The sequence below is a fragment of the Equus przewalskii genome, chromosome 11 (genome assembly GCF_037783145.1).
Source record: "Equus przewalskii isolate Varuska chromosome 11, EquPr2, whole genome shotgun sequence".
NCBI classification, from domain to species: Eukaryota; Metazoa; Chordata; class Mammalia; order Perissodactyla; family Equidae; genus Equus; species Equus przewalskii.
Window position 1 is genome coordinate 9,205,744 of NC_091841.1, and position 23,132 is coordinate 9,228,875.

General features: G+C 54.7%; 1 protein-coding gene across 3 annotated transcripts in view; it reads right to left on the bottom strand.

Annotated features, from left to right (window-relative positions):
• The window catches only part of ALX4 (ALX homeobox 4), a 45,926-nt gene that overhangs the window by 15,940 nt on the left and 6,854 nt on the right, over positions 1-23,132 (bottom strand). The window lies entirely within an intron of this gene.

The window sequence follows — 23,132 nt, forward strand, 5'->3', positions numbered from 1 at the left end:
GGCGGAGGACGGGATGGGCGGGTGGGTGGGGGGGAGCTTGTCCACAGCAAATAGCCCCCTTAGCACCCTGGACGGACACCCTCATCTCAGAGGTTAGCGTGGACTCTGAGGCCGGCACCAGGCGGTGAATCCCACAGGACGACACTCCAGCTGCGTGCTTCGGGTCTCTGGTGCCTCAGTCTCCCCCTCTATAGAGTGAGGATGAAGCGACCTGCAGGACCTTCCTCGTCAGGTGGTTGTGGATTAAAGAGGCCGGCATGCGAAGGACTCAGCGTGGAGCCGGCAGTGCAGGTTTCTGCTGGTACTGTTTTTCCCAGTTCTGGTTGGACTCTCGGGCATCAGAGGCCTCCGACCCTGGAGAAGTCCTCCAAGTGGGCAGGCTGTCCTCTGAGCACCTGGATGCAGGAGCATGCGCCGGCGCCACGGGAAAGGCGCTGCACTGGTGTGTGGAGACGGTGCGAGCCCCCTCCTCCGAGCCACAGTCCCTTGTCTGACTCTTGTAGCGTGAGATAATGTACAAGATGGATAAGACACGCGTAGGGGCATCTGAGAAGCCTTTCTCACGCACAAGCTCTGACCATCACAAGCAGGTGCGGTTGGGGTGAGCACCCACCACTCTGACCCTCGGTTTCCTCTTCTGGGAATAGGTTCGAGTGGCGGGCGTTAAGTGTCAGGACAATGCCTCCAGCCCAGATCTCCTGACTCCATCCAGGTCCTGGGGACCAAGGCTTCATGTTCCTTCTCATCTCCGGCCCGTGCACACCAGAGGCTGAGAGGGACATTCTGCCTCTGTCATTCTCCAAGGCACCGAGGAAAGGAGGTAGAAGTGAGTGCCCACAGCTTTGGGAGGCCATTCCTGAGGGCCCCTGGCCATGCTGCCGCCACGGGGGCGGGGGGCTGGCCCGCAGGCACCATGCACGACCCCCCTGTGAGCCCAAGGCCAGCAGACCACCACAGCTTCAGTGAGAGCATCATGCAAACTGCAGCTGGCAGCCGGGCCGAGAGCTTTCAGCAAAGATATTTATCTTCCTGGCAGACAAATAAGTTTTATGTTTTGGGTTTTTTTTAAGACAAGAAATCCCACCCAGCCTCACCACAAATAAACATCGCTGTTATGCAACTTCCTGGAGGCCAGATTAGGGGGCGGCCCCTGTGCCTCCTGCCCTGACACTGCTCCCCGGGCCCCATCCCGTGACCCCATGGACCTTTACAGCATCCTCTGGCATCCAGCCTGGGGCTGGGACCACCTTGCACAGTAACAGGGGCTGCGCTGCACACGGGGAGCTCCATGTTATAGAAACCCCGGGTTGGTAGGGACCAGCCCAAACTCCTCGTCTTAACTAGGGGGAAACTGAGGCCAGAGAGAGCAGAGAATGTGTGCCAATTGGCGATAGAGCATGCCTCTCAGCTCCTGGGTCATTCTCTACTCTCACCCTGTGGTCTTGGGCCCTTTTCCCAGGGAAAGAGAGGGGGGCAGAGGAATGCAAGGGCCTCACATAACCCAGGAGTCCTGCTCTGCGCACCCTGGGGGCAGGGCCAGTCCCTGAGGATGAGGGAGCGAGGATGTGGCCCCTGAAAGAAGCCCATCAGTGGGGGGCTGGTTCTAGGCTTTGCCCAGGGGGAGGTGGCAGCATGTCCAGTCTTCCACGGCGAGAAGTAAGACTCCAGCTTTCCCCGCCTCCAGCCACCCACTGAGACCAAGGGAATGGGGGAGAAACAGGGAGACAGCGGGGTGTGTGCAAAGACCGCCAGACCGAGAGGTGGGAGACCTGCTCTCCTGAGGTCTGCCCGCGACTTCGGATGGTCGCTAACTGGATAGGCTCAGAGATGGAAGGAAGCTGGTACACTGACACTTCTGGCTCCTTGAAGACAGAAGAAATCCTTCTAGTCTGTCTTGATTATTGGTCCTCTTGCTTTAAATCCTGAGACTGGGTCCCTTGGGTAGACAACAAAGAAATATTCCTGAAGGTTCTGCGGCCCACCCAACCGGTCAGAACGACAAGCCAAGGCCCTCTCAGGCGCTCGGTCCAGAGATCCCAGACGCAGGGGCATCCATCTCAACCTCCCTCCCCCGACTCCCGGCATCTCTGCAGGGGCTGTTATCCAGGCTTTGGGGCCAGAGGGCTCACTGCCCAGGACAGCTAGATCCTTCATCCTGTCCGTCTCCTGTAGGTCTGGCTCATTGTCCTGGTCCTAACCCTCCAGGGCCCTTCCCCAAGACAGTCCCGTGGACTCTTGGCGACAGCTACCACCCCTCTCTGAGTTTTCCATCCTCTTAACCCAATAGCTACAGTGCCCACTGCTCTCCTCAGGTGGCCCCAAGTTCATGAGCCTGTGTGAGACAGGTGGGTGCCAGGGGTGGCATGGGAGGTGGTGCAGGGCCCTAGGCAAAGCCAGCAGATGGCTCTCCAGCTACATGACCCTGAGGGGCTGGGTGGGGAGGCAGCACGGAGGCCTGAGGCCTGGGGGCTGGTCAGGATCCCCCTTTTTCTGCAGCGCCCTCCTCCACAGGCCGGCCACTGAAAACAGAGGTCCCGCCACTCAGGCTGAAGTACTCTCGACCCGAGGAAACCGCCGACCTCCTGGGTCCCCTCGCCCTGACCTCCAGCCGCCTGCCTGGAATGTCCCTTCCTTCCAGCTGACCTCCAACATCGAGTGGAGCGCCAGCTCCTCCAGGAAGCCCCCCAGCCTGCAAGAGCCACACAGACCCCTCCGCCCTCTGCCCCGCCTCTCCGCTTCCTGCCTGTGTGTCTGACGAGGATATAATCGGCCCCTCAATGTGCATCTCCTACAGAATGGCAGCTCCCCGAGGGTGGGGACCTCATGCCATTCGTTTCTCTTCAGCCCAGGGCGTGGCCCAGGACACGGCAGGTGGCAGACACACAGTCCGAAGTTGCTGAAGCATAATCGAGCAATTTCACCCAGACATCCCTGAGCACTCACTCTGTCCAGCTCCCTGTGTGCGCCTACTGTGTGCCAGCGCCCATAGCGCACCTGCAGAAAATGTTTGCTGAGTGAATGAATGCACTGGTTCATCCTGCTGGACAATGAGAAGAAGGGTGGACAGGATACAGGAAAAAGAGGTAAGCGGTAACTCAGGCATCCTCAGAAGATTGACAGCTGAAGCAGGAGGAGGAGACGAGACCATCAGGGGAGAGGGTAGAAGATCAAGACAAACCCCGATGGATGCTTCCATGCAGGGAGCAGGGGGGTCGAGGGAGGCTCCCGGAGGGAGAAAGAGAAGCGAAGACATGGGATTCGCCGAGGGGGCTCTGGAATTTCAAAGTCCGGGAAACTCAGTCCAGAGTCTGCCAGGAGCCTGCTCGGTCCCCTCCATGCTGCCACATGGGCAGAGAGAGAAGGCCGCTGGGCCCTCCTCCTGCGGGACCCCGTGGCGCCCAGCACTGGGAGGCGGCTGAGCAGCAACACTGCCCAGCCCGGGTCCAGGCCACCTGCCCACGGGTCTGGCGGCTCCCTCGCCCTCCCTGGGGCAGCTGCCACATGGGCTCTGACTGGTGCTATGCTGACACCCCTCCCAGAGTGGGGAAGGGAGCCCTGGGGGGGGCTTTGTCCCAGGCTGTGGGGCCCGAGACAATGTAATCCGGATCCATGGCTTCCCAGTGGAATGTCTTGATCTGGAAACAAACCCCAGACTAGGCGGAGGAACCAGGTAATACGCGTATGTAAACCATTAAGAGCACCAATGACCGTCCACGGAAGGGACACAACGGCGGCCCCGATGGTGTCGCATGTCCATCCGCACATCCGAGGTAAGGAGTCCCACCCCCCACTCCCGATGGAGCGGAGGCTTTGAGTCAAGGTTAGACTCATCATCAGGAGCCACGGAGGCCCTTTGACCTCTGCCTGAACCCCCCCAGCGCGGGAAGCACCTCTTCCCAGAGCCGCCTGGTCCGCGACCGGACAGCCCCGCTCTTGGATTTCGAGAAATGCAAGAAATAGAGACCTTTTCTCCATTCCCTTCCCCTCTACCCGCTGGTCCTGGTTCAACCCAACGTGTCGCCTTCATCAAGTCGCCCCTTGTTTGACATGAAAGCCCCTGAGAGATTTCCAAAGGTGAACGTGACTTCTTTCATGACTACAATTTAAAGAGAATTCTTTTGTGACTCTGATTTCAAGAGAACGAACTTCTGAAGCCGTTCGGGGGGAGGCTGCTGAGGCCTCCTCGTGTGTATTCCTTCTGAATACGTGCGTGTGCTCGGAGGTGCGCCCCGGGCGTGTGGCACGAGCCTGCAGTTGTGAAGGCTGGTGGGGGACACGTGCGTGGCTGCCTGTGGCCAGGGCTGTGGAGCGTGTGTGCCTCTGCGGTCAGGCACAGGCACAGCCATGGGGTGTGTGTGCTGTTGGGTGTGGGTGCCTCTGGGACTGAGGGTACTGCAGAGACATGTGGGTGGGTATGGGTGTGCGTGTGTGTGTGTGCGTGTGAATGGAGCTGTGCACAGGCCTGTGCGTATGGAGCCTGTATCTAAGAGGTCTGAGTAATTTTATCCTCCATGGTTTTGATTACATCTATTTTTCCTCCAAACATCGGCTTTGTGGGGCCACACCGCCAGCTGCATTCTGGGGTGAGCTGGCCTCCCGCGCCCCGTGGCAGAGGGCACAGCCCGTGTCATCTCCTTAAACAAAACAGGCCGGCGGGAGGCCCTTTCATGCTCGTGACAGGGCACCGACGAAGCCCACTGCTGTCCAAACAGGCACGCGGGGTGGGGGCAGAGGGGAGAGGTTAGCCATTGATCATGTCCCCGGCCCACCTCATCTGCCACCGGGCTCTGTGCAAAGCTCAGCTTAGATGTCGGCTAGTTTCGCTCCAGGCCCAATCAGTAACGCCAAAGGGGCCACAGCTGGGGGACATTTCAGCAAACACGCGTGGTGTCTATCCGTATGCACCAGCTAGCGACAGTGTCCCTGTCCATCCGCATGCACTGGCTAGTGACAGCCTCCCTGTCCATCCGGGTGCACCAGCCAGCAGCAGCGTCCCTGTCTGTCTGCGTGCACCGGCTAGCGACAGTGTCCCTGCCCTTGAGGAGATGCCCGTCTGCAGAGGAGAGTGGGGATGGAAGCCGGTTGCTCGAGCCAGCCACCCACGAGGTGACGTGGGTGCTCCTGTTCACCATCACACACCAACCCAAGCCTTAAATACGCTTCTCAAAACAAGGAAAGTCCGAGAAACTGTCACAGACCCCAGGAGGCTAAGGAGACAGGAGGACTAACATGGTGTCCTGGATCGCGGCTGGGAACAATAAAAAGACATTAGGGAAAAACTAGTAAAATCGGAATAGGGCGTGGAGTTTAGTTAACACTAACGTTAAAAAAAAAATGTGGGCACAATATTTGAACAGACAATTCAGCATGGAAACATGCTCCATATATTTTCCGCTGTGGAAATGCAAACGAAAACCCCAAGGAGCCATCACTATGCACCGACGTAGCAAGTGATGGCAAGGGTGTGGAGCAACCAGAACGCCCCGACCTCGCTGGTGGGAGGACAGTGCGGCCGTGTCGTCTCTCATGAGACGTCCACTTACTGCACGACCCAGCGATCCCACTGCTAGGCACTGACCCTAAAGAGACAAAGACTTATTTTCTTTGCAAACCTGTGTGCAAATGCTTGTAGCAGCTTTGTTCATACTTGCCGCAAACTGGAAACGACCCAAATGTCCTTTAACAAGTGAGTGGATAAGCAAGTTGTGGTCCAGCCAGGCAATGGGATGCTACTCAGAGATAAAGGGAAAGAACCACTGATGCGAGTGATGACGTGGGTGACCCTCAAGGCAGCAGAATGGTCTGTCAAAGAAGCCAGTCTCAAAATTTCTATCATGTACGACTCCACTACTTATTGTATCGGAGAAAGGCGACAGTATCAGATGGAGAACAGACCCCTGGTTGCAAGGGGCTCGGGGTGGGGGAGGGTTTGACCCCAAAAGGCTGCACTGGTGTGGGGACCTGCCTTGTGTCCCGGTGGTGGTGCTGAGTGCGTGAGTCTGTACAGGAATGTGTTAAAATTCATAAAACTGTACACACTCCAAATTTTAATTTTACAGCATGTTATTTTAAAAATAAAAGAGATGTAAACATTTTTCGTATAAATGCAAAATTGTATTTAAATATGTTAAAGAAAAACTAAGTCAAGTTTGTATGTCTTCACCCAGAAATTGAACTTCTAGGCGTTGATCCCAAAGAAATAGTTATGGATGGGCACAAAGAATTAACTAGAAAGAAAATTCACTGTGGGCTTATTATATAGAAAAATTGAAAATAACCAACATATCTGGTTATTTAAAGATAGTTTAAGGGATTGGTTAAATAAAGGAGGATGTTTCCAGAAATGGAAGATCCTTCTTGATACTTTTTATTCTGCAGGCTGCTTCTTTCTTGGCATTTAACACACATTATTATGTATTTATTTGGAGTTTTTCCCCCTTTGTTTATTGTCTCTCTCCTTTCCACAAAATAGGGGACATATCTGAATATATTTGTTTTGTTTACCCCTTCTCTCTAAGAACTAGTATGGTGGCTGGCAGTAGGCGTTCAATAACATTTGATGGACGGATGGATGAAATGGATGTTCTAGAAGAACAGCCTTTTAGTACCTGGAAAGATGTCCATGCTATATTAAGTAAATCTCATTTTGAAAAAAAAAAGAGGGAGGTGAGGGGAGTATCTATCCTTAGAAAATACTAGAAGTTTCCAGAAGGTAAGAATACAGGTATATGGGTTAATTTTGGTTCTTTTTTTCTGGTCTGAATTAATTTTCTATTTGTCCTACCGTGAACAAGAGTTGCTCTCATATTTTAACATGCTACGTGAAGCAGCCATTAGAATCCTGAGTGACACATGCTTCCATAGGCACTGGACTCTGCTGTGCGATTTTGGGAGGCAGGGCGATGGCCACCCCTTGGAGCGGGGTGGAGGCAGGGCAGGGAGGCTGCAGAGAGAAGCCCCCTTTGCAGTGGGGATTGGCCACTGTCCTCACCAACTGGATACTGGACACTCCCTGAGCTCAGCCTCAAGTTCAGCCTCACTACTGTCAAATACAACCGGAAAGAGTGTCTAAAACTCACCCATCTGATCATATCACCACCCTCTACACAGGCTTTCACTGACTCCCAGAGCCCTCATTAGGACTGCCAGAAAAAATACAGGGTGCTCAGTGAAATCAGAATTTCAGAGAAACACTGAATACTGTTTTAGCATAAGTATGTCTCAAATATTGCATGGGAAATACTTATACTAAAAATTACTCATTGACTTGAAATTCGAATTCGACTGAGCAACCTGGTTTTGTCATTTGTTTTTAGCTAAATCCCAGGCAGGACCGGCCCCTGCCTGCCTCAGCCTCACATCCCCTCACCCCCCACCTCGCTCCCTGACCCACAGACCAGCTTCCACTGCCCCAGTGCCCTGCACAGCGGCTCCAGGCTTCCACATTTCTGCACACGCCCTTCCTTCTAGGTCCTTCTGCCCCTCATACATCTGGCTAACTACTTCTCTCACCTGTATATCTTTCTCTGTAATTTTTGTGCCTTTTTTTTCTTCACTATGTGTAATTATCTGGGTTCTATATGGAAATTTGTAAGAAATCAAGACAAACCAAAAGAAGAAAATCATAACATACACCCACAGGGGACATATCTTTTTGTGTAAGTATTTTTTAACCTAACATTATCCTGTACGTCCTTCCATGCTGTTCCATATTCTTCTACCACATCATTTTTAATGGCTGCATAATATTCCACCACATGGAAAACTCCATTTTACGTAATCAATCATCTACTGTTGGGCACAATGGGTTTCTGACTTGAAATTATGCCAGGCCTGTGTTGAACACCCTTGAGCTTAAATCCCTTGATAAATTTATGGTGATTACCTTAGCGAAAGCGCAAGGAACTAGAAATCCTGAGTTAAGTCATATACACACTTTCAGACCTCTGATGAACGCTGCCGAATCGCGCCAACGTCCTCGGCGACCGCAGTGTGCCGGCTGCTGGACGGCCAGGCTCAATCACCCCAGTGTTTGCAAAATCCTCGCCAGGGTGATGGATGGAAGTGAATTCTTGTTTGAATTTACGGTTTTTATTACTAGACGAGTCAAACCTTTTATTGTGTATTTCTCCTTTTGTGATTGCTTCTCCACGGCTGGCTTCTGAGGGTCGGTGCCAGGGGGACCCCTTCTCCCTCCCTGACCCCCACTGGGCTTACCCCTTAAACACTGAATTCCCTGCTTTAAAGGGCTGGTTCCGGGCCCACCCCCCCCACGAGACTGTGATGCTCAGCCTGGGCCTGGGCTCCTTCTGCCTCTGGCAGCACTGGGGCAGCTCTGCACGCCCTGCTGAGGGTGACAAGGGACCCAGGCCACAGGCTGCAGTCCAGACCCAGGAGGGCCGTGGTCCATCAGCACACACTGCTTGTGGGGGCGGCTGTGGCAGGGGGTGGGAGAGCGGACCTTGTGGGATGAGGAGGCTCAAGAAAACCAGCCGTGGGGCGGGATGTGCAGGACCCAGGTGGCCCTGGACACACCTCTTGGATTCCCGGTGGCCTCAGTTCAACAAGGATTGCCCGTATCCCTGCCAGGGGGAGGGGTGAGGAGTTATGGAGGGGGCGCGGCCCGGGAGGGAAGTCAAGACAGGGGAGTCACTGGGCCCTGGGATGCGCTGCTCACCCGGGGGGCCATTCCCTGCCTCTGCATGAAGGTTCTGGGGCCCCACGCCCCACTGGCCAGGACCAAGGCTGCAGTTGCTCACACTGGCCACCAGGAGGCACTGCAGTCCCAATAAAGGTCCTCTGGGCCAACGGTGGTGCCCCAGGGCCCCCGACCCCAAGAGGTCTCCAGAAGGGTGGCTGCAGACCCAGGCCCGACCTGGGACGTTTGCCGAAGAAGCAGCTCTTCAGTCCTACTGTGTGTCTGCTGCTGTCCCCGCAAATACAGGGGACGCAGAGATGGACGAGGCCAGCCCCTGGCCCTCCCCACCCAGCTCTCTCCTGCTCGAGTCTCAGGGTTTTCGCATTCTGGACTAACTTCAATCCCCTCAAAATTCCCGCATGGTGGCCCTCATGAGCATCCTCATTCTACAGATGGGTAAACTGAGGCCCGGGGAGAAGGGACCCATTGAATGTCACCAGCAACTGGGTGGCAGGCCCGACCTGAGCGTCTTGTATTCCTCAGTCGCCCCCCTTCCTGGAGAGCCTTGGGAATCCTTGGCTGTCCGGCTACTTGCAAACAAGCCAAGCGGACGCCCCCACAAACCCCAGCGTTTCTCCCAGCTGGCTCTCCACGGAGCTGGCAGACTCGTTGCCAGCTCCTCTGTGGCTTTTTCCCGAGGGGTATCAGCAGGGGCTGGGCCGCAGCCCCTCCTCCAGTGCTCCACCCTGTGACAGGAGCCTTCTCAGTTCTTCCCACACAGCGGGTGGGCTCTGTTTTGGCCCAGAGGATGGCAGGGGGCTTCCCGGAGCCAAGGAAGGCAAAGGAATTAGCACTGGGCTCTCACTGAACCAGGAACTCTGCGTCGTGCCCTCCCCAGTACGCGGACCTCTGTCCCGCCACCACTGCTGCTGCGGTGACTGGCTCTTTACAACCACATGTAAAACATCCCCATCTTACAGCCCCAGAAACTGAGGCCAGAGGGAGTAAATGACTTGTCTCAGAACACACACGGGAAGAGGCAGAGCTCAGGTTTGAACCCCAAGCCTGGGGCACCTCCGCTGGCCCCTCCAGGGGTGGATGGCCTGTGTGGGACTGGGATGGGGCCTCCAGGAGGCAGAGTCAAGGAGGAGAAAAGACGGGGAGTCACACGAGGAGACTCCTTGCAGACGCCTCTCAATGGGCCCATCGCAGCCCTCCTTCAGTGCTGGCCCTGACCCAACTGCATGGAACGTCCGGGACCTCAAAGGTGGACCAACGCTACTTCTCAGGACCTTGTTCTCAGGGTCTCCTCCACGCCCCAGCGTACACGCAGCTAATTCTTTCTTGTTCTCTCCTGACACCCTCTCAGGGTTTGCATCCTTCTCCACGGCATCCCGAAGTACTTAGAGGTAAAGAGGCACATGCCTGCAACTTACGCATAAACAGTTCAGAGAGAAAGACTACGGAGATGTGAGTGTGCATCTGTGTCAGCATAGACACTTATACAGAGGGAGCATGAGAGAGGGGGAATGGTAACGCAAATATGGTCAAATTAACATTTGGGCAATTGGTGTCAAAGGATCTGGGAATTCTTTCTACTTGTAACTTCTCTAGAAGCCTGAAACTATGTCAGCATAAAAAGTTTTTAACAAGAAGAGGTATCTGGTGCAGCCACTATGGAAAACAGTATGGAGATGCCTCAAAAAACTAAAAATAGAACTACCATACAATCCAGCCATCCCACTACTGGGTATTTATCCAAAGAGCCCGAAGTCAGCAATCCCAAAAGTCCTATGCACCCCAATGTTTATTGCAGCACTGTTTACAATAGCCAAGACGTGGAAGCAACCTAAGTGCCCATCAACAGACGAATGGATAAAGAAGATGTGGTACATATATACAATGGAATACTACTCAGCTGCAAAACAGAACAAAATCATTCCATTTGCAATAACATGGATGGACCTTGAGAGAATTATGTTAAGTGAAATAAGTCAGCAAGAGAAAGATAATCTGTGTATGACTCCACTCATATGAGGAATTTAAAACTATGGACCAAGAACAGTTTAGTGGATACCAGGGGAAAGGTGGGGTGGGGGGTGGGCACAAAGGGTGAAGTGGTGCACCTACAACATGACTGACAAACATTAATGTACAATTGAAACTTCACAAGATTGTAACCTATCAATAACTCAATAAAAAAAAAAAACTGGGAAAAAAAGAAGAGGTATCTGGACGAATGGAAAGAAAGGACTTGCTCCAGGAATCCCAGCCCTGAAGCTGGCATTTGTGATCATTTGAACAGGGTCCGGACTGGAGTTTCCTTAGCACCGTCCCCGCCTCCCCGCTCAGCACCGCCACCCCCGCCTCGGCGAATGCGCTCCCACACAGTGACCAGAATCACAGGGCAGAGGCCGGCTCTGGGGACAAGCCCGTCCACAGAAGCAACTGGTGACCCAGTGAGAGCCCAGGGTTCCTCTGATGGCTCCCCCAAGGCCTGAAGGAGATAGCGTTTCATTGGCCGAGGTCAAGCTACCGCTGGAACGAATAAGTAAAAAAAGTCCCGGATTGCTAGAGCCTCTTCTCATCTCGGCTTTCCTCCAATTGGCCTAAGCGAGTGAGCTTTCTTTGTATCCAAAAAAAAGTGGTTAAGAAGAAAGCCCACTGACAACAGCTACAATGTGGAAGCGACCCAAGCGTCCGTGGATGGGTGAGTGGATAAACACAACGTGGTCTGTCGACGCGATGGAATATCATTCAGCCTTAAAGAGGAAGGGGATTCTGACACGTGCTACCCTTGGATGAAACTGGAGGATTTTTGCTAAGTGAAATAAGCCAGACACAAGAAGACAAACACTGCATGAGTCCACTCAGACGAGGTCCCGAGAGCGGTCAGGATCACAGAGACGGAACGGAGAGTGGTGGCCGCCAGGGGGTGGAGGGGGGAGTTAGTGTTTCGTGGGGACAGAGTTTCAGTTTTACAAGACGAAAAGAGCTGGCGATGGATGGCTGTGATGGCCGCGTAACACTGTGCATATATTTAACACCACTGAACTGCAGGCTTAAAGATGGGTAAGGTGGTGAATTTTAGGTTATGTGTAGTTTACCACAATAAAAAAAAATTGGAAAAAAAAGAAAAGAAAGCCCGCTCGCCAGTGTCCCTTGGGGCCTTTGTTTGTGCTGCCTTCAGCCCCCACGACCCACTCCCCCCGGGGGCTAGGTCCCCTCCATCCCCCAGCCTGTGCTCCCAAATTCTATTTTCTTGTCCCCTCCCCAACACTGTCTTGGTTTGCCTCTGTTCATGCTCTCATCCTTTGGCCCACTCGTTTATTCATTCATCAAGCATCTCCCCAGAGCATCCCCTTAGTCACGGCCTCATGGAGGGGAAGACAAGTAACAGTGTGGTCAAGGGTTACACGGACCGATGGGCAAAGCACTGCATCCGGGCATAGAGGGGTCCCCAGGAGGAGCGGTCAGTTCTGGCTGGAAGGTCAGAGCATGCTTCAGCCACAGGTGGCTGTGAACTGAGTGTTAAGAACCAAGGAGGTTTTGGCAAGGCGTGTAACATTTGGGGTAAAACAAGACACCCCAACTCCCCAAACTGTGCTGGTCCCAAATTACCAAGTGAGATCCCCAGGAGGTCACTGTTGTTGCCCCCATTTTACAGATGAAGAATCCGAGGTCCAGAGAAGTTTAATAACTTGCTCAAGACCACACGGCTGGGATGGGGCGGAGCTGGGACTTGAACCCAGATGGCCCAGCTCCCAGCCCAGTACCCTGCGTCTAGCCTCCTGAGGCAGGGATGCGTGTCTATGTGGCATGTGACATGGACAGTGCAGGCTGGCTTCATCTCGTCACCAGGAGACACAATTGAGCCATAGGAGTGATTTCTATGCGAGAGGACTGATCTAAGCTGAGCTTTCGGGTCACCACGAGAAGCCCCACTTATGGTCTAACACACGAGCATCACCCCCTGATGTTTACTCGGCTGGGCTTGGGGTCTCGACCCCAGGCAGGGAATCCAGCCGCCTCTGTTAACTGTTCTCCCCAAGGAGACTGGGGGTCTCCCAGCAGCCCGGCTTCCAGGCCCAGCCCCAGTCTGCCTCCTGTGGCTGGAGGGGATCCTGGCACCTGGCGGGGGAAGAGGAGACTGCCGGTCTGGGTTTCCTGCCAGAGAAGCAGAAGGATGCTCCCACACTCTCCTTTCACCCCAACAGTATGCCCCAGAGCTCAGGGGCCACGTGGGCCAACCCCACCTTATAGGCAGGATCTGGAGACCCCGAGTAGTCACGCAGCCCGTCAGTGGAAGGACCGTGTCTCCTGATTTCCAATCAGCCCTGTGGTCTGTCTGCCATCGCCTGTCTCTGCCTCCACCAAACCGGGCGGCCTTGGGCGTGTCCCCAAACATCTCCCGCCTAGCCCTCCTCTGTGACGGGAAGGAGCTTGCATCCTGGGCACCCCCACGGAGACCCTGCAACAGCACTTGTGGACCCGAGGCAGGCAGGACCGAGAAGCTTAAACCAGGCACCAGGCGAGATGCAATGAACTGGAAGTGTCTGGAGTCGGCCGGGCTTGGGTTTTACTCCCGATTCCACCATTTATTTGAGGCTTTCATTCATTCATTCCTTTGTTCACTCAGCAACATTTCTGGAGCACCAGCTCTGTGCTGGGCAGAGGTCCAGGCGCAGAAAAACAAAAGCCAAAAAAGCCTGGCCCTGCCCTCAAGGGGCCGCCTGGAGAGGAGCAGAGATTACAGCACAGGGGTGGACGGAGGGGGCATCCAGGCCAGCCAGGGGGCGCGCATTCTCAGGGGCAGCCCCAGATCTCTACGTAGGGGGGCTTCAAGGCAGTGATCCGGTGGGAGGGGTGTTGAAGCTGTGTTTAGTAGCACTTTACACAAGACTAGCAAATGTCAGTTTTCCTACCAAAGAAATGAGGGGAGACTGAAAGGGATTATTAAGGAGGCTCCCTACCCCCCCCCCCCCACCATGGCTCTGCCACTGACGGGTGTCCTCGGCAAGTGACTTGGCCTCCGTGTGCCTCAGTTTCCTCACCTGTAAAATGAGGCTGATAACGTCCACATCCCAGACTGTTTGTGAGGTCGGAACGAAGCCGAGTCGTGAACGCACATCCCTGCCTGATGCGCAGCACGCCCCCATCAAGGGGACCCCCCATGACATGTTACTACAGTCACTATCTGGGGTCACGTGAGGCCGAGGCAGCCACAGGAGCAAGGCAATGTCACTCAGCCTGTGACCTCTCGTCCCGCCCGCCTCCTCCTTGCACATTTCCCAGAAGGATATTTACAAACCTTCCTGCTGAGCAGCCCCGGGGCCCCTTGCGATCAGGGCCCATTTCACACCCTACATACCAAGGACTGTGAAAGGGCTGGCACGCTTGGAACCACTGTAAAAACCAGACGTTACATTTATTTTATGAGGTGTGCTTTTTAAACTTGTAGTTCATTTTAAAGAAAGACCCTTAAACGAGTACATTTTAATCTGTTAGGTTGCAACTTGAAGGTATCACCATGAAATGAGAGTTGTAATTTTTTGATGCTTCCCTTTATTTAAGAGAATCATAATTTTAACCTTTGCGTGGAAGACAGCGTGGCTCACAAACCCAGCTGATGAAGCTCAGGTCGGCTGTGAACTACGTATAAAAGCTCGCTCCCACGTGACACTCTTGGCGACGTCTGGAAGACTCCTATGTGGGCATCCGAGGTTTGACTGCTCAAGGAGAAGTTTCTTGGCGGGAGCATCAGCTGTCCTCCAACCATCGTACCCCCTGAAAGGCATCTGGCGTGGGGTGCGGCGAGAGGGGCCGTTCCGGAAGGGCGCCACCGCCTCTGCCGCCACCATCATACAGACACGAGCCTCGGTGACCCAGGGCCATGCCGGGGCCCCTTCTGCCTGGTGGAGCCCAGGCCACCGTCCAGGCCCGAGTCGAGCATCACCTCCGCCCTGTGGCTGCCCTGCCACGACCTCCTCCGAGCCCCACTAACGGCCCCTAATAATCAAACCACTTATCACAGAGCATTACAAGAGTGGATTATGCAGCCTCCGCCACTAGACAGCACCCTCGCCACGGGCAGGGAGTGTGTCACCAAGGTCTGTGACCCACATCTGGCAGCCGACAAACACCTGTTGAACTGAATTCGTCTTATTTAGTAACAGAATGTGTCAGGCCGCAGGAGGACCACGTCGGCCTGAGAAAAGGTGCTGCTTTCTCCCCAGTCCAGTGTTTTCTTTCCCTAACCGCGTCCATTCTAACCTAGAGCATCATTGACAAGCTGAAGAAGCAAGAAGGTTTTCTTCCCCTTGGACAAGAGGGGAAAAATAATGGCTGAGTAAATTGCAAGGCTGCTAAACTTTCCTAAGGTCGATAAAGATGGAGAAGATTAGTCAATCTTTGCTTTTAAAAAAATGCCACCTTTGGGGCCGGACCGGTGGCGTGATGGTCAGGTTCGCACACTCCACTTCGGTGGCCCAGGATTTGCAGGTTCGGATCCCGGGCATGGACGTACACACTGCTTGTCAAGCCATGCTGTGGAGGCGTCCTACATATAAAGTAAAGGAAGATGGGCACGGATGTTAGCTCAGGGCCAGTCTTCCTCAGCAAAAAGAGGAGGATTGGCAGCAGATGTTAGCTCAGGGCTACTCTTCCTCAAACTAAATAAATAAATTTTAAAAATAAAAAAAAATAAAGGGCATGATGTGTATCTTCCCCTGAGAAAACCTTAATCCACACAATCCAGAGGATGTGTGACAAGCACATCTCTTTTCAACCTGTCACCACTTCTTGGGGAATGAATCAGCCCATGAAAAAGTGAGAATGTACTTTGTGTGGCACGAAACTGGCTCCTGCGGAAACTTCTCTGAGGGGCTGGGTCCTGTGGGGCTCAGTAGGTACGCGAGAGTCGGGCATGTGCATCCAGGGAGGAAGCCTGGCCCCGCTGGCCCCTGCTTTGGCTTGGGCAGGGTGTCTCTGAGCTGGGCCCTCATCTCGGTGCAGATGCTGATGCTGTGCACATGAGGAGGAGCCCTCGGTTATCACCAGTTTAGGGAGGCGTTTGGTCGGCTCCTCCTTGCTCACCTGTGGAGCTGCCCCGCCCCCGCACACGGGTTCTGAGACTGGCTCTGGAAGGAGGAGGGAGACGGGGCCTGGGCAGTTAGGATCTGTGGTCATCTGTCAGCGGGTGAGGCAAAGACGGCATGCTGTGCACTTAAAATTCCCCCCGAGTGCACCCCACTCTATAGTTTGCTGAGCTCTCTCATGTGCTTGGTCATGTCGGATGGGCACACAGGCATGAGGCCACCAAGGCAGTGGGCATTAGCCCCACGGGCAGAGCCGGGGGGGAAAGAAAAAGGTCCTTTGGCTTCAGGAGATCTGGGCTCACTTCACAGCAGGGACACTTGGCAGGCTCCCGGCCCTCTCTGGGCCGCCCCTTCTTCATCTGTAAATTGGGGATACTCCTGAGAGCCTTGAGTGAAAGAGCCCAGTCCAGGCCTGGCCCACGGGCGCTCCCTTCACCAGATGCTCCCATCATCACAGAGGGGTGAGCCGGGGCCCCGAGCAGAGGCAGACCCTCCGGGACTGGCGTGACCCCCACATCCTCTGCGCCCAGCCCTGTGCCCACGCACAGGTGAGCACAACACCAGCCCCCCGGGGGGACCTCCTGGTCTGGAGTTTGGGGTCAAATGAACACAGGACAGACTTTGGGAAGTGGAAGGGAGAAAGTCACGTCCCAGCTCACGATGCCTGGGGACAAGGAGGCATGGGGGAGACGTGGCCTGTAGCTTCTGAGGGGTGCAGGGTGCCCTCTTTCTCCCTTCCTTCATCCCTCCGGTCCCCTACGCTGGGCAGCCGGCCAGCCTCCACCCCTTTCATCACTCAGCCATATTTTAAAAGATTTTGTCAACCACACGGTGTAGATTCAGTAATAATCTGTTGATTTTCCAATTTTATGCATGCAAGTCAAGTGTAACTGTCTATCAAAGTTCCTGACCAGCCTGACAGCTGGGGTTCCAGCAAAATCCTTTCAATAGCCACCGCTGATATTTACGGAGGACTTACTCTGTTCCAGGAACGGTTCCGAGCTCTCTATCTATATTACCTTATTTAATTCTCACAATATTCCTAAAAGGGAGACATTATTCTTATCCCCACTTTACAGATAAAGAAACTGAAGCAAAGAGATCCACCAATTTGCCCAATGTCCCTCAGCTGGACAGGCTGAACTCTGTCTACAGTTCTGGCTGCCCTGGCCTCCCCAAACCTAAGGCATCTGAGGCTCCAGGCAGCCTGTGAGCCCAACTGTGGCTGAGCCACTTTCTAAAGGATTCCAGAAACACTGGAAATGGGGCCTGTCGCTTGCCTCTGGGCTGGGAGAGCAGGCTCAGGCAGGCCTCTGCTCAGACCTGGCTGGAGGACTCCAGGCAGGAGGCACCAGCCTCACACCCGGGCCCTCTGGGGCTCCCTCTGCTCCACCGGCAGTGACAGGTGCTCCTCCACAGCCCCCCTCCCCTCTGGTCACCTACGGGGACACAGAATCCCATCTGGCTCGCAGAGCACCAGCCCCTGGTCCTCGCTCACTGCAGCACTTGGGATGGCCAGGGTGGGGGACAAAGAGAAGCAAGTGCCTCTTATGGAATCACACGGAAAATATTCAAGGCACTCACGGGGCCAACAGACTGAGCCTGTGGGGGTGCCCAGGGGGATCCACCCAGACGGGGCTCTGGGGTCATCTCACCGAAGGGAGTGGCCCCAGATTTGGGCCTCTCGGGAGGCAGTGTGTGGACCCTGAGAACACATGAGGAGTTCCTCCAAGGCCATGTCCTCACAGGAGGGTCAGCTGAAGTACACAGGGGCTCGCGAACAGCCAGGGGACCAGCCAGAGGCCAAGGTCGTGGCTCTGGCACCCTCATCCATGGCTCTGCTCTCCATCCCTTCTCACAGCTCTGGTTCCCGGAAAACAAATGCGTCCCTGAGCTGAAAATCTCTGGCCAGCCAGTCGCTGGCCTGAAGGCAAGGGGGTGGACAAAATGACTCAGAGGTTCCCCGTATTCTGGGACTCTGGATTTCACCTACGAAGGCCACGCGAGGACAGACAGACAGACCAATGGAACAGAAGAGAGAGCCTAGAAGTAGGCTCTCAAATATACAGCCAATTGGTTTTTGACAAAGGCGCCGAGAACATTCAATGGACGAGTCTTTTCAAACAATGGTGCTGGGAAAACTGGATATCCACAGGCAAAAGGATGAAGTTGGACCCATATTTTATACCATTTACAAAAACTAACTCAAAATGGATCACAGACCTAAACCCAAGAGCTGAAACTATAAAGCTCTTAGAAGAAAACATAGGGGAAATTCACGACACTGGAGTTAGCGATGATTTCTTGCATGTGACACTGAAAGGACAGGCAACAAAAGAAAAACTGATAAATTGGATTTCACCAAAATTAAAAAACTTTTGTGCATCAAAAGGACACTATCCAGAGAGTGATAAGACAACTCGCAGAATGGAGAAAATATTTGCAAGTCATATATCTGATAAAGGATTAGTATCCAGAATATATAAAGAGCTCCTATAACTCAACAACAACAAACAACAACCAATCCAAAAATGGGCAAAAGGCTTGAATAGGCTTTTCTCCAAAAAAGAAACACAAATGGTCAGACACAAAAGGACAAATATTGTGTGATTCAACTTCTGTGGAGCACCGAGAGTAGAAACATTCAGACAGAAAGGAGAACAGAGGGTTCCAGGGTCTGGGAGGAGAGGGAGCTGGGAGTTAATATTCAATGGGTCTGTTTAGGATGATGACAAAGTTCTGGAAACAGATAGTGGTGATGGTTACACAACATTATGAATGTACTCGATGCCACTGAATTGTACACTTAAAAATGGCTAAAAGGGTAAATTTTGTGTTATGTATTTTTATCACAATAAAAAATTATTCCTAATTAAAATAAAGCTTTTGAATGTTTTCAAAAAGGCCATACTGAGTAGTACAAAGAACACTCAACTTGGGGTCTTGGTCCTCACTGCCCAGAGGCCTCCAGAGCCTTCCCCAAAGACTGACGCCCTCAGCAGCAAGTGGACGGCCCTTTCGGCTTTGCCCTCCCATTCCTCAGGCCCCATCTTGCCCGTAGGCATCATACCCCCTGCACGCCACACACTTGCTCTTTCCCAAATGCTCCAGAGACTTTCCTCACCCAAAGCCCTTGTTTGTGCTGTTTTCTGAGTCTAGAGCACCATTTCTGGCTCCTTCAACTGGTGAGCTCCTATTCTACCTCTAAGGTCCACTTCAAATGCCCATGCCCAAGAAGCCCCAGTCCTTTTGCACTTTCCCTGGGGACTCCCACTGCAGCGAATGAGGCCGTCAGTTCCCTGAGGGCAGGAATTGGCTCAGTCACTACCAGATGCTGGGCACCTTCCTGACACAGGGGCACACCCCTGAAGGATGGGGGGCAATGGCCCATTCAACTAGAGCCAGCCCTGGGGGGTGCAGCAGCTAGACCCCAGGCCTGTGGCCTCCGGGTGAGAGGCAGACAGGGAACAGTGAGGAAAACGGGGTGCTCCTCCAGCTCCGGCCAGAGCTGAGAGGACCCCAGGCTCACAAAAGTAGGGCTCCTCAAGACTTCCCCACTCCCACCCCACAGGGCCCCTGCGGAAACAAGTCACCTTCCACTCGGGTATAAGAAAACTAGCAGTCGGTTGTCCCCCAGGCGTAGATTTAAGGGAAGGAGGGAAAAAGAGAGGACGGAGAGATTTTAGAGTTCCTAGTGTGTTCACATTCCATATCATTCATTCATTCATTCATTCACTCATCAATAGATCTTTATTGAAAACCTGCCCTGTACACCAAACCCCGCTCCAGGCTCTGGGAAAACGGTTTGAAACAGAACAGACAAAAGCCACCTGCCATCTCCCATCCTCCCTAGAGGAAGGCATTTCCCCATTGTTTGGTCCCACACATGTTCCTCACGTCCACTCTGCCCTGACCAGGGGTTCTGGCATGTTCCTGGGACCTCTGGAAACTCAAGGAGGAACCCCTCATAACGGTTATGAGGCACACTTGAATGGGTGAAGGAGCTGTGCCCATGGTCACAGTCAGGTCTAGAACTCTGACCCGCCAGGCACCAAGCTGACCCTTGACCCTCCGCTGCATCCCCAGATGTGCAGATGGGAAGACCTCTTTGGGGGCCGTGTTTGCAAAACCCGGTCCTTCAATGTCGTGTCATCTGGGATAGCATTTGGGTGACCTCAAGTCTTGTTAGGGTCATCCCACCAGTGGAGGCCTCTCAGGTTCCTGGAGCCTGTGGTCACCAGGAAGTTAGTTGCCTTCTCCCTTTCTAGCTGTGCCACGTTGGGACAAGTTGCCATCCTCTACGAGTCTGTTTTCAGCTGTGAAACAGGGATGCTAATGGCATCTATGTCAGAGCTGTGACTCGAGTCAATGAAATCGCCCACGAGAAGCACGTGGCGCATCGCCTTCTGCCCCCACAGGAGCGCTCAGTAAAAGTGGGCTGTCACGTGGTGTCACCAGCAGCAGAGGTCTGTCCTGCCACTTCTCACCCCCTTCTGACTCACATACCGTCAGCCTCACTTCATCTTCATCCATGTCCTGCAGATGGGGAAACTGAGGAAAGAGCCGGACAAGGCACTCCAGACTCTCCCCCTCTGGCAGGTGGGACCAACCTTCTGCTTCCCGAGGGGCCTCTCTCGGTACCATGACTCAGGCAGGGTGGTGGGGCCCAGAGGCCTCCTGAGGAGCCTGAGCACCTGTCGCCTCTCTTGGTGCCTCCGTCCCAGGCCTGGAGTAGCACAGAACCACCTGGGCCTTAGAAGCCATGCCCTACCTGCAGGGGTTTCACAGAGAAGAGACTGAGGCTCCGAAAGGGGACCTGGGCAGGGGAGCTGTGTGCCTATTTGTCTTCCCCACCTGACAGGGAGCTCTCTTCTTGACAGCGGGGGGCTGTGGAATTGTCCCTGCTCAGAGCTGGGCCGTGAGCTAGAGGTGAACCCACGTGGCTAAACGGTAGGCCTGCAGACAGGGCCAGGGAGCTCCCTGGACACGGGGGAGGCCCACACATCTGGGGGGGCCCAGAGTCTCCACCCACACTCTGAACGCTAAGCAGAACCTCTGTCACCATCTGCAATACCCTAGCACCCTCAAAGGGCAGACCACAAGCAGCGGGGCCTTAGTCCCGCCAGGCAGAGAACTTGACCCCATCCCTGCATGCACACCATCTCTCTGTGTCCCCACGCCCCCTCACACTCCCTCCTTCCGTGGCCCGAATGGCCCCGCTTTGCAAATGAAGAAACTGAGTGGAAGGTGACTGTTCCAAAGGCACAGTGGCTACTCCATGGAAAAGCCAAAACTTGAACCCAGATCTCTTGATCTCCAGGGAAGGCATGGAGGGGGGAAAGGAGAAAGAAGAGAAATAGCCACGACTCGTCAGCTACTGGAGAAAACCCAGTGAGTCTGTGGCAATTCCCAACTTCCCTCCATGTCTCTGGGGTCCCCTTCCTGGGCGAAGTTATGCCCACCTGGGAGTTGGGGGGGGGGGCGCTGCTTGCGCTCCAAGCCCCATGGACGGCCCTTCTTGCCACCACACATCCCTGGGCAAGCCAACCCCCGCCCTTCTCCGCCTGGCCTGAGCCGGGGCTCCCCTGGCAGCGCCCGCCCCAGTGATCTGGAATTGCCAAGTTACTGGTCTGTCTCCCTCTCTGGACCTGGAGGCAGGGGCTGTGTCCAGCGCTCCTCAGAATCCCCCACAAGGCCTGGCACAGCCACAGGCCAAGTCTGGGGAGCAATGCCTAAGTGGAATCAGGCTTCTCAGTCCCCCTGTCTGTGAAATAGACATTTGGGCCAGCAGATGTCTGGTGTCTTCAAACACTGGGTGGGACCCCCACCCCAACACCACGACCCATTGTGTGTCAGGGGAAGGACCACTTCTCAACCCCAGAGGAGGAAAAAGGTCACGTGGGCTCAGCGAACCCTCTCTCTGCACGCGGGGTCTCCACCACTTAGGAAAGAAGACCTGGCCTAGGGAACTGGCGGAGAGCAGGAGTCCCAGCCCTGGCGGGTCACATGTGGGACGAGTCCCCGCCATCCCACCGGGGACTCCACGGGTGCTCTCCCGTTGCCCCTGCAGTCCCCAGGAGCTCATGGGGGAGCCGCCTTAGTTCTAAGGACCACAGGCGTCTGCCCTATTTGATGCACACAGAGAGCGTGTGACTTACTAGAGGGCTAACCGTGACCACGAAAGAGACTGGGTGAGCTGGAGCTGATGCTCCCAAACTCCCTCCTTCACCTACCCCCAGCAGTGGGAGGAGAACGCACGGCGCCTTCCCAGCTTCCCACTAACCCAGCCCTGGGGCCCCATTTCCCCTTGGACTCAGTTTGCTCATCTGCTTAAATGGGATCTGTCAACTGCATAAAGCGAGCCACACAGAGAGCCACACAGGACAGAGGGTACACTCAAGAGCTGGGGCTGGGGGGAGGCCTCGCTGCGGGGTGGGTGGGCTGGGTGGACCCTGTGAGGGCCCCAGGAAGATGCTGGGGCTTGGTGCCTCCCCCCACTGGCCACAGGGGCACTGAGCCTGCCACTTGTGAGTCAGCCTCCCTGGGAAGTCTCGACCAGCAGAGGAAAAGGCCACAGGCCATGACGCACAGGCGCTTAGTCACCATCTCCCTGATGCGTGACACTGGGGCAGAGGCTACACCATGCATGGGCCTGGAAGGGCATTGGTGCAGGCGTGCAGGTGCTGGCCCTCGCGCGCACGCATGCAGCTCCTGTACACCGGGTACACAGACGCAAGCATGAGGGGAAGGACAGGAGCTCACAGAGACTGGTACACACGGCCATTCCCTGAAACACACTCGGACAGCAGGACGTGGACCCGGTGAGTATAGGCCGGCCACACACCTGCCCGAATTCATGCTGTGCACACGCTCACACAAACCCGCAGGCCTCCTCTCTCACGGACAAAGGGACTGGGGTACGCTCCCAGGTGGCCTTAATCGTGCTCGGGCAACACTCTGAATGAGACCCAGTTCTTCATTCACCCTTCCAGCCAGTAAACATTTATGTCCAAATGCACACGCGTGCAAGGACTAAGCTATAGGAGAGGAAACAGGCACTCAGCTTGTCCTCGGACAGTGTCCGGCAAGTGGTGTATGCTCAGGAACTGCTGAGCCAGGATGAGTGCAGACAGGGGACAGCAGCAGCCCAGAGGGGCCAGGAGCCCTGCAGTCTCGGCTTGAGGCCAGTCACTCTTGGGCACAAAGACACCCCTCTCCACATTCAAGCCCCAGCTTGGAGTCCAGAACCTGCATTTCCCATGGCCCCCTAGGACCACCAGCTCACTTGGTCCAGGGACTGCTGCCTCTTCCTCCCCCGCCCCTTAGCAGACCCCAGGGAACCCTCAGGACCTGTTTCTGCTCCCAGGGAAGCCTTTTCTGCCCACTCGACCCAATTT